The following is a 12703-nucleotide window of genomic DNA, read 5'->3' as shown; positions in this document are numbered from 1 at the left end:
ACATGTCATATTGACTAATTGGCGCCGCTCATTTATTATTACTACATTATTACTATTCATTATTGACGTACATTATAGATAAATTGTGGTTTATTTGTACTGATTGGTCAGTTCAAGCAGTATTGCAATTTACCAGAACGGAATGTTGAACGTTAAAATAGCTAATTTGTTGAAAATAACAAGATTTAAAAGAGTTAGCGCCTATCACAAATGGAGTAATTCGTTAATTAATGGGCATATGATAAATCATTATGGAATATAATTTACCATTAAATATCACTCACCGGAAACACTAAATCAAATATAACCTACAATATGTTTTTTTTAGAAGAAAGTTGTAGTAATACAAGCTGTAAAAAAACGCCAAGTTTTATTGTGACCTATACAACATATAGGTGGCGCTGCGGTCGATCTTGAGTTTGTGTGCTGCACCAGGTTGTTCAAATACCGGAAAGATTTTTTTTAGTAAATTTCTCTTTGACCTAGCTTTTATTAAACATTGTAATGCATGACACAACTAGAATGCTATAAGATCATTACATTCAAGTTTCATAACAATCCTTCAAAGATAAAGGTAGCTAAAAAAGTAGCTGGGACAAACATGCAAATTCTGCAAAAATAACGACCAAGCCATTTCCGCGTTTGGATTAATAGCATGTTGCTCAATTTACCCCAAAGCTTCTTAGATTATTTCTGCCTAATTCGCCAATAAACAGACACATACAATTTAAACTTTTTTTTATTTTTGTCTACTCAGAAATCCTTAACGATGATAAAAAATCTCAATAATGTACACGACTTTCTCGACAAACCGAACCTATATAATAATGTTCCGACAACATAACAGACTAACCTTACAGTTTGAGCTGAGATAAAATCCATCAGACATATTACCATTCCGATGAAACTTGAAAACTGCACAGGAATAATCGAATAAACACAAGGTTATCACCCGATATCACGTGTTTGTTGGGCTGGTTCATACGAGTGATTGGATATTATACGGAGCATTACCAATACCTGTGAATTGTATGACGTCATTTCTGACATAAGATGCTGCAGATAATTATGAGGTAACAATTACTTAATAATAAAATCGACATCGAATAAAATGGTTCATTGCAAAAAAAAAATGATTCTAAAAAGACAATATTGCAAGGATATCATCGTCTGCTCAAATGACTGTTCAGTGTTCACTATGAACATTTTTTTCAAATTGTCTGTTTTATAGTGGCAGCAGTTTCGCCGCTATTGACAACGCTTCAAACTAATAACAATAACGGACGATCCCCAATATACAAATGTGAGCTCCAACAGAGGTGGACATACAGTTTTGATGACCTCAGAGCTCACTGTCTTGTATTATTTTACCGAATAAAAAAACAAACAAAGACATATAGTTGATACAAAATTACAAAACTCCTACATGACACCTTAGGTGTATTTTATTGTATAACATTTATATAATTTTAAGTAATTAGCATTACTATTAAATATCAACACATCAATTTTCAAATTACACAAATATTTATTTGTTATAAATAATATTTACAACAGACTGTGACATACTGAAATTCATGGCGTCATATGAAACAGGATTACAATTTATGTGACTCTACCGCATGGATGTAGTGGGACACGTTATTACTGGTCAGTTGTGGGACAGCAATATTTACTGCAGTTGACTGAGATGAAACATTATTATTTGTAAGTGACTTTAGGGTCATTTCCCATTGAAAATCTGTTAACTCTAAGTCTAGAAATACATCAATAGATTCAATGTTAACTTCATCTCTCGTACATTTTCCCGACCTCTTGAAGACCACTTGGAGAGATTACATTAAAAACGTCTGTATTCTCTGAGTACAATCGTTTCAAGTCTTCAAACTCGATTACTGTATAATGTTTTACCTTCACTTACCAAATTTCTTTAGAAGGACATTCTGTGCCTCAAAGTATGCATTTACATTAGCAAATTCTGGACCACCAATGATAACGACAAGGTATTTTTTGAACATGTACCTCGCTATGCCCCATCAGATAGATGCCATAGTATAGTACAAACTGCCATCTCTTTTGCGAGCGTTGACGTAGAACCCCCTCTAACATTGCTGCCAGGTTTTCTTCGAGTACTCTTGCAAGTCAGTCCCATTTTTTTTATATCAGTATTCGTGAAGTTGTTTGAGCGTTGTTTTGGTGGCACGCTTAGTGTTTGTAGACTTCAATCCATCAAGCAGCATAGTTAAGTCGACATTACTGGTCGAACCGAATCGTGGAGCATTTGTAATGGGCAAGGTATTGTCTGATACACCGGTAGCCACCATATTTGTTTACAAGTGCTTAGTAATATGTGACACAAGAATTGAAAAAAACAAACAAACTATTTTTAGAAATGGAAATATTATTACTTTACTTTTTTCGACTAACGGAATTGATTACAAACATGTACATAGTAAATATTTACTGTTTCGAAGTACACGATCCGTAAAATTCAGTAAAAATTCACGAGTAACAATGCCAATTGTACATTGTCAACGTTGAACTTTGAACAGTTTCAAAATACGTCAAACTCAGAAAAATCATCGTTAAATATAAATGTGATAAAGAATTTGTGAAAATTGTAACATGTGTACAACGCTTCAAACACTGCCGCATGCGCAAATTGCCTACATAGGGTAAATGTCCCGGATAGAGGTAGGCATACAATTATGGCAGGAGGGAGACATACAAGAAATGAAGCGGGAATCTGATTCGCTGTTATGGTCATGAGATATAATAACACATAATGGACTTAAGCACACTTTGCGCGACATATATGTGCGAAGTGTGAGCCCATTATGGGTTGGCGGGTCATCCATTATTGTCTTTTTGATAAAGTGATATATTAGGTAATAACCTTTTTTATCACGTGACTAATGTCGAAATGAAAGTGAAATCGTAATCGAAATCGGAACTACGCTAATTAGCAAAGAAGTCTAAGGTCATCGGTGGAAGACATTGCCAGTAACGACCGGTGACGATCGATCAATGGCAGACGTATTACAGTACTTTGTGATATTTATTGAAAACACACTTTCATCCACATTATTATGCGTTGTTATCGTTACCCCATGCGAGTATTTGTTGTATTTTACTGTGACAAACAGTAATATAATGTTGGTTTTTACCGCCTTCTGATTTAATGCACATAAAATTTTGAATACAGGATATTTCTCAAAATGTCACGGAAAGTATAATTTTTTGTACTCATTTTATTTGGAAAATTGTTTCCTCATATTTCAAAATTATGCTCGGTGAGATATTATTACTGTTATGATTCATAATGCCAGGATACATTGTACCTTTTGAAAAAGCTTTTTGGAGTGCTCGACCATGGGGGCGACGTGTTCTAACGTGTAACTATGAGATTTGGTGCTGTACGCTGTACGAATCATTCTGTAGTACATGTTAGTACTTTGATTTAACTTATTTACCTTACCGTGTATTCAATGTTATTGACTTTTCTCATAAGATATCCATCATTATTTTAAATAGCATGCGCTACTTATTATATTGTCACAGAGTTTTCACAGCATGTGATTTGTGGGAATGTTAATAATAACACATCATAATAAGTCTATGCCAATATAGTCGAATAAAAGCCAGCCACGTATTTACATAAGCCTCACATTAAAACTGAACTATCCCACCCGTTAATAACAAAGACGGCACACTTTTCTAAGCCATTGGCGTAATTGTCCCGTAACAAAAGGCGCATCGCAAATGACCTGAACGCGTGATATTAGGATTCCCGAAATGACCAATAATAAATTAAATATAGTAATTTAAGGAAATAAACTCATATTTAATAAAAAATTTCCTTCATTTAGAATTAACTTCACCATCCTTAGGATTACATGCATCACCGAATGCCTCTGAAAATACATTGAAAATAACGACGATGCTGAGCAGGAAAATGTTATTGTCATATGAAATCATGGCTTTCAATCTAGCTTACAAAGCCCCACAAATATCGAATTACAATTGCGTCATTTTCATATAGAAATTATGATATGGACAACTCATTTTTAAAAATAAATTATAATTTCAATTCCTTACGGGCATTTCAAATCATCAGGCGTTTGTGAAATGGCAAACACACTGCATTCGGCAATGGTTCTCCTTATTTATTCCGCATAGACGATTCTATGTTATTATTTGGCATAAGAAGCGCATGCGTAAACGATTGGCCATTTGAATACGCACTCAACTTGTTGAGAGTTCCGTACGTGGCTCATTCATTTTGCGTTGCACGTTGGCATAGACGAAACGGTTTACTCGATCTATACAGGTACACAGGAAGGTAATTATGGCTGCTGATAGACAATGTCACGTAAGTACAGAGACCCAATCATTGTTTACATAATGTTTGTTATTTAACCTGGTAATACCATATTCTGAGTCGCATTCATGATCATGAGTAAAGACACACCCTTAAAATAAAAAGCATAACTGATCGTGTTGCCATTATCAGCAGATATTGTGAAATTAGCATTTACTAAATGTATTGTCTCTTAACATTCTACACCTAGCTTTTACGTTTACGAATTTTAATTTTGTGTTTGCTATTTTACCTTCGTATACATGTAGTTGGACACATTGAATCACGTAAAATATGAACGAGGCGTCGCATGGCAAATTGCTGTAATTAGTTACATAGTGTTTAACATAGGTAGTTTGATCAATTAAAAAAAATATTTGTAATTAATTAAGCCTACTACGCCTACTCGATGAAACGAGTAGCTGTGTTGACAGTTCATATATATCCAAGGTGATTATTTCTGCTACGTTATCACCCAATGCCGCTGAATAGTGTTTCCGATTATTACATTCCCCAGAGACTCGCCTATGTCGGGAACAAAATCGAACCAATTCACACAGGCTTAGTTTTTCACAATCTTAGAACTCGGTGACTACGGACGTGAATTAATCTGTCTCTACCTTGCATGTTTCTTACACCTAGTATATAGAAAAGCCAGTTGTTCATTTGAACAAATGCACCCTATACAAAATATTTTCTAGGTGACATAAACTTACATTTCATATCATAATTTATTCGGCGTTACGGTCTGAATATCATACTACACTACGCTGCGTCGCGTTGCGCTACCCGTACGTCTTGGCGTGGCACTGCGCTACATAGGCTACATAACACTGTTACAGTACTGAACTGTGCTTCCTTGTATATTTCGCTGTCTTAATCTGTCTCGTATATATGTCGGAATAAAATAACAGCACGTAAGTGGTTCATGGCAGATTTGCAATTTACATCAATCAGCAAAACACGCGGCGCCTACCGTGTCACATGCCGTCAGTTAGTCTAATAAATGCACCTGTCACCTTTAAAGGATTACATAACAATGCAATTACAATGTGCATTTGGGCCCAAGCGTTATAAGTGAAATCCATATATAACATTTTTGTTTCATTATAGCAATCTATCATTGTTTACACCCACAGCAGTGTATTACACTCTCAGCATCATACATAATGTGTTGATTCAATTACATCAGAGATACATCGTAATTCAACCTAGTACAATTTTGCGATCTAGATACAATTATGGCGGCTAGGAAGGTATCAAATGTGGTATCTGTGGAATAATAATGCTATAAATGGCATAGTTTACCATGTACATGTGATGATAATAACTGAAATAAGTATTGTGGAGTTAAAATTTATATAAACACTGGTCAATAGCTTAAACTTCTTTATATTGTTTATCAATCAATGCAGATTGCATCGATTAGAGACATCGTTGTCGCAAACAACGCTACAGAAACATACAAATATTACCGATTTATTCCCACATATTGTTTATCAGTCTCAGCGACTCATTGGTTTGACACTCCAGTTTGAACACGCAATACTCTACCCTAAGTCACGTCCTCAAAAACACGTCAGGGACATAAAAACGACATCATGTTAATGTAAGCTATGTCGCTCAAAAGGACCTTCGTCTGGCTGAGTACTCGTTCGTCATCTAGGAAATAATAAATATTTTTAAAAACATAATAATCATTGAGGTAAGACTATACATCTCATCGATATTGTCATTTTCAACGGTTTCCATGTCACCCATTTACGTCACTTGCGAGCTTTGTCGCTAGAGGGCCTGACTCGCACCATTTATGTCACTTATGTGCCTCGTGTCACTAAGGAGAGATGTATTTGAAATAGTTATTTTTTGTAGACGTCAATAATAAACACTGTGACTCGTGTCACAAATATAATTGAGCCTATCATACCATCTGGTATATCTCTTTGCACGATACAAGCTTCTGTTAACGTGCTATAATTCACGTTATACACTCGGATTACAAACCGTATAACAGGTTTAGTTTTCGCTCCATCAACATCGCAAAATACGACCTGACCAAAGGAACAAATCTCAGCGCTAAATAGTTTCGACGCATCGTAAACATACGCTCATGTTGATTCCAATCTGGAGAGGACGCCAAGAATTGTTGGCGGCTTCACTTTCAATCATATGCCTCAAAGCCCAATATATGCGATATGGTGGAAGTTCTATATTTGGGCTTTCCAGATATCCAGTTTACGCAGCTTCTATGTTTCAACGTAATTACAGCTGCTCAATGTATAATGACTTCGATATGTACAATGTACACGCTATAGCATTCATCTATCGCGTTGCCTGTCAGTGATTTTAAAGATGGAATTTTGGATTTAATTGGTAAACATTCAATTCAGGCATTCAATCGTCTTGTGTAACTCACGTAACTACTTATGATGAGTTACAGCAACACCGGTTGTTAAATAAATATATATCTATAGTGGCTGATATAACTATGAGTTTCCAGCGACGTCATTGTGATTTGCAATGCATAACATTGGTCAAATAACGTTGATTACCGAGTGACAATGTAAACCCGCTGGCAAAGGCGACTAGCAGTTATATTTCAATCAATGATCGAATTAGTATATGGAGTTGAAATGTCATTCTCCACAAAAGTTGTCATGGCTACAGAAGCAGGATATCTAAAAAATGATGTATAATTTGTAATTTTCTGTTTACACTAACATGTCATTAAAATGATGATTAATTTATTTTCGACGTATTGTGTGAGCTAGTCCAAACTATTTCATAATTATTTTATACAGATATACCTATTTTATTCGTTGTTCGTGTTTCACGTACCGCAGATTGAGGAAATGCCAATGGCCATCATTACGTGGGTTATGTTGGCTTTAATTTTACTTTACATAAACAATGTTTACATTGTATCAATGCCTGTTGTAAAATGAATTCAGTTAAAAATATACATATATTTGATGATTATCAAGACCGGGTCTATTGCTACATTATTTGTCAGTGTTAATATTTCAAATATTACTAGAATTCTTGTTTCATTTATTACATACATCGTGTTAAATTAGCAAACTGTCAGATGCGTGCCTGTACCAACATGTACTCCATCTCGTCAATTATATTATAGACTAATCATATTGAGTTGAAGGTGCCATGCTGTTTTCTTATAAGTGCAGTAAAACACGAGTCTCTGTGAATCGCACGAGAAAGATAAATCATCCCGTTAGCTTTTAATCATTCACAATCATAGCGCCAAAAAACAGACGGCATGAGATATAGATGCATTTTATATATCACCAAATTACCAGAACTGCATCGAAATATATAATAAAAGAAAATGAGAATAAATGTTATATTTCACCAGTGACGCTATTATATCAGGTTTCATAAATTTGCGTAATGTTCATTAGTTAGTTGTGAGCCACTGTAAAGAAAGTAAAATGTCTAAACAACTTTAATGGAAAACATATTGTAGGTCCACATGTTTGACATCACATTCTATACGTTTCGAATTTCGAATGTTAAATCGAACATCAAAAATAGTGATTTGTGGGCGCGTATAATTCTAGAATTTTCAGCGTACTAACTTTTTTTGCATATTGCTGGACGCATTGAAACACAGAGAAAAAATGCAGTGGATCAATTCACGAGAACCATCCAGCGGATATTGGAAAACAAACAAACAAACAAACAAAGTTAAGGTTGGAATAATTAGGAATGGTGGATTCAGCAATGAGGCTTCATAAAGCAAACCTTGTCTGCATAGATGTGAAACAAGCAACGTCAATTACCCAGGTATTTTTATAACTTCTAACACATTTCAAACAAAAACAATGTATTGTCAAATCACTGAACGCTCAAACAGGTTGCAAGGAGCAACGAAATAATCATTCATGGGATTAATTACAAAATATAACATGGAGTTATCAACATTTATTAAAATTATGGCGCTGATGTATTACAATGAATTGACACGATATACATTAATTCAGATGTAAATATCACTTTCACCTCGATGTACGTTAGATGTGCATATATTTCAGCACGTAAGTGTGGCAGAACAATCATGAAATGTGAACAAAGCTCGCCTGATATCAAACAAATAAAGTTACGAGTAGAACAATGAACAATATTTTAATACTATGTATTTCTATTCAGCCGTAAAATGGTCACGTCCGATGTCGGTTCCGATGGTAGGTGTCATGGATTTATTTCCATATGTCTAGATATAGACTTGATAGCTCATTTGTAGTGAGTGGCTGTATGACATAATTCAACACTTTCCCATAACCTGTCATCATTTAGGTTTATACAAGGTCCTGGACGGAACTTAATTTTTGAGCGCTATAATTGTTTCATAAGAATTTTGCTGAAATATTTCTATAATTTTCATTTATACTTTCTATGTTATTTCCAAATTTACGTAATTTCATATTGTCGTTGTCATTGAAAAGGTTAATAAAACTATTGAATTGTTTTTCGGTTCGTCCAAAGTTCGTCTACCTTATCCCGTAGGGCAATGGGAGAAATTAAATGAAAATGTTCCGAAGACTCATGCATTCGGATTCGAAATGCCGAGAATTCCACATATAGCTATTCATAGTTTAATTCATTTTCCGGTTCGTCACAGCCTTGGGAAATAACGTTCGAACGGACGCACAACTTGGGAGGTAATCACTCGCTAACATAAAAACTAATAACATGTCAGGGGATCATACATAAATGATCCATCATACAAGTTTTGCACATCTCACGACTCTGACTAGGAAACGTAAGGTGTCAGAAGACCATACTGGTATATTGACTTAAATTGCCATCACGACGAATCGCTTAAATGTTCACTTAAAATGACACCACGGGTTGTCAACTCATATATATATGCTATCTATCAGTCCACTCTATCTATTAAGGAATGCATGTCACATTTCACAACAATTCAGTGCAATTTATTGTGGATTAAAGTTGTACAATGAAAATAAACGTATATAATGAATTACTAGGCCGCCGATTGCAATGAAAAAAATAATTACACAGTGGATAGAGTCGTTAGAGCTGTTTCGTAATGAATAACCATAAGGAGAACGCACAATTGATTTGGAATTAAATCCCGATATGCGTGTTAAAATCACTAATAAATAATAGTGTGTTACGTACCGCACGAACATGTTGCATTTTTGACGCTAACCGGATTAGAAACAAACGACGTTTTAATAATAATCACAGTTTCGATTCTGAGTTATTACACTCGAATGATCATCTATAATTAATTCTATCAAGAACCGAATTGTGCATAAGTGTGTATGTAATTTGCAATGTTTGATAGATATGCTTTACCGGGGTTGGAGGACCATGTTCATTGTGTGATATAGCTGACCACATAGGCATGCGAAGTTACTGGTTCGTTTGTACATTTCAAATACACGCGATGGGACGCGAGGGGAGGGGTGATCGACGTTGATTGAATTCTGTTGGCAGGAATTCTGATACAGTTACAGTAGTTTTAGGCAGACAGCTTTACTACACCAGTTTCAGTTTTTTCTCAATCCTGTTCAAGTTGGTTGTTGGGTTACAAAATGGGAAACGATTATTCCATATACCTTGACAAAATGTAATTTATATTTTGGTATTCGTGCGTAATTTTTGTAAGATATCTCATCAACTTGTGAAAAAATGATTATAGAATTGACTCATTTCACGGGCGCGCGCTCAGTAACGTAGCAACTAAAGAAATTAACATTTGTTCATTTATCACGGCCCTAATAGCTATAATATTAAAAATATGATTATATTATTCAAGCATTTTGTGTTCTTAATTTTACAATCTATTGGATCAATATAAGATATATCATGGCTGTCAAATGTAAATAACACACAGTAGGGATATATCCTGCTGTCAACTGAACTGAAGTCGGCGGAGATATTATTTTGCATGAAGAGTAATAACATATTGCGACCCTCGGGTATATTTGGGTTCATAAGAGAAAGGCGATTATTTTTTTTATTTCCAGAATAACGCGAACGACGCTAAAATGATTCACGGTCGTGCAAAGTTTTGCTCGTGAAAACGTGATTGGGCGTACAATACATATCTGCGTCTGTATTTAGTTTTTTCTAAATTTTGTCGAATTATATGCTTTTTCATACATCAACGTTGCCGCGAACACAAAACTACACGAATAAATCTTGAAACGCCGAAATACACGTGCAAAATTACAACACCGCAGTTGCAAGCAGAACATTTGTACATGTGTTTGTTTCTCTCCTCTGCTTTGTTGTTTTCATATCTTGATTTAGATTACAAGTGCATGTAGTAAAATCAATAAACTACATAATTTAAAAAGACTTGACTAATAATTTTAATGCCCCAGAGTAGCTGTGGGGTATACATAAGTTTACAGTACAGAACATAAAACGTCAAACATAGATGCGTGTCAGATGATAAGAGCACTACATCGATCATATTATCACTCTTATTTAGAAAAAAGCAGGTTTCGTCTAAGATCGTCAAATGTATGAATATTGGAGGACACAAACATATCATTAGCACTACAATCCGGCCGGCCACGGAAAAAGTGAAATGTATTATTATACGAACACGGAGATCATAAATACTTGTACAACTATGTTGAAACCATGGCTGTGAACAATGCCTGTTAGAGTAAAAGATTGGAACAATGTAATTTTAACATCACTACTGCAGCTAGATAATTTTCGAAGCAGTATATTTGGTCTGCCGTAGAATGATTGAATTTGTCATTTATGTTCTCATCATCCATACTATTATCAGTAATAACATATTCACAATAAACGTGCTTATGCACAATATTAAACTTAGAGCCAACAAGATATACGTGCGGAATTACACTTCTTCTAAGATCACTCTTCTGAGCAATAAAGTACAAACATTCAGACTCCTTAGGATGGTAGAAATATTAACGAGAGTTCGCAAACTACGGTTGCACGGGATAAGGATAACCAAGTCATCGGCATACATGAGATGTTAAAAACCCTACTCACGCAACAGTCCACTTAAGATGACTTTAAACGAGCACTGTCAGGTCATCAGTATATACGTTGATGTTAGACGCTCAATGTCGGATCCACGCATTATTCCTGTATAGCCAGATAAATTAGAACTTTACAACAACAAAAACGCAGCCACATTTCAAACCGTTATGCACGTTGTTGTTTTTTTCAAGACACGAAGTAGTACTCGTGGTTATCGTGCTCGCCTTACATGGGAAAGGTCGTGTTCGATTCCCGAAGCCGACAGTTTACTCATCAGTAGAAATTAGACAACAGTCTGCCTTCCAAGCACGTGGCATTCGGTTTGGTTCGTACATGCTTTTGAAATTAGCACAAACAGCGAAAAACGCCAGGAGAGACTACAATATCCTGAAATGTCGTCTATCAGAAACAAATCATTTGATGAAAAATGAGCCTCACACATGCGCATTGCATTGGGTGTACGTATCAGTAATTCACACGGAGACGCATTTGCATAGCCCAATATTACGCCATATGAACAGAAATATATGTGTGATAAAATAACGAATTGATACACGTTAAATCATACTGCAGTGTGCACACGCACGTAATAAAAACAGTACAATTACCTCTTCAAAATGAAATAGCCACAGAGTCTAGTTGCCAGGTACTGCAAACGCAACAACACATTGTTATTCTCGAGAATGTCGTAAAAAATCAATGATATACAATAAATTGGATGATCACGCCGAACAAATGATTATGTTTCCACTGCAATGACAGATTAGTCGTTGATGTAGAGGCTGTGACATTCGTTAAAGTATAAATCAGGAGAAAACGTGCCGACAGTTAAGTTCCTGGAAACAGGAAATGAAATTAGAATGTGAACAATTCAATCATAAAGGTCACAAGCTATTAATGTGGGTAGCATTGTCATTATACTATATCGAATCTAATATGAGTATAATACGAACTTTTTATCCTTTATAAGCTAATAGAATAGCTATTATAATTGTTTTGTGCTCGTGGACTTGTAATTTCATAAAGGGGATTATTACTGGCCATATTAAATGTTTACTGGTCTTGTACAGTTAGTTGAAGTAAAGACGACGACGGATATTGTGACAGGTAGCTGCGGTCTTTCTGTTGGTATGTCTACTATGGAATTGTGATTTCGAACGTTCGACGTGCGAAGTTACGTTCGAGTACGCTTACACAAGTTACGTTATTAATGTATGAAATATAAGAAAATACTAATACTAGACTATTTTAAAACTAGAACATACCAACACAAAATACTAAACTGTTGAACCTAAAGTAGCATATTATTATCGCATCCATAGTACA

The sequence above is a fragment of the Saccoglossus kowalevskii genome, chromosome 5 (genome assembly GCF_978046115.1).
Source record: "Saccoglossus kowalevskii chromosome 5, keSacKowa6.1, whole genome shotgun sequence".
Classification (NCBI taxonomy): Eukaryota; Metazoa; Hemichordata; class Enteropneusta; family Harrimaniidae; genus Saccoglossus; species Saccoglossus kowalevskii.
The sequence above is the reverse complement of the archived record's forward strand: the minus strand, read 5'-3'. Positions refer to the sequence as shown.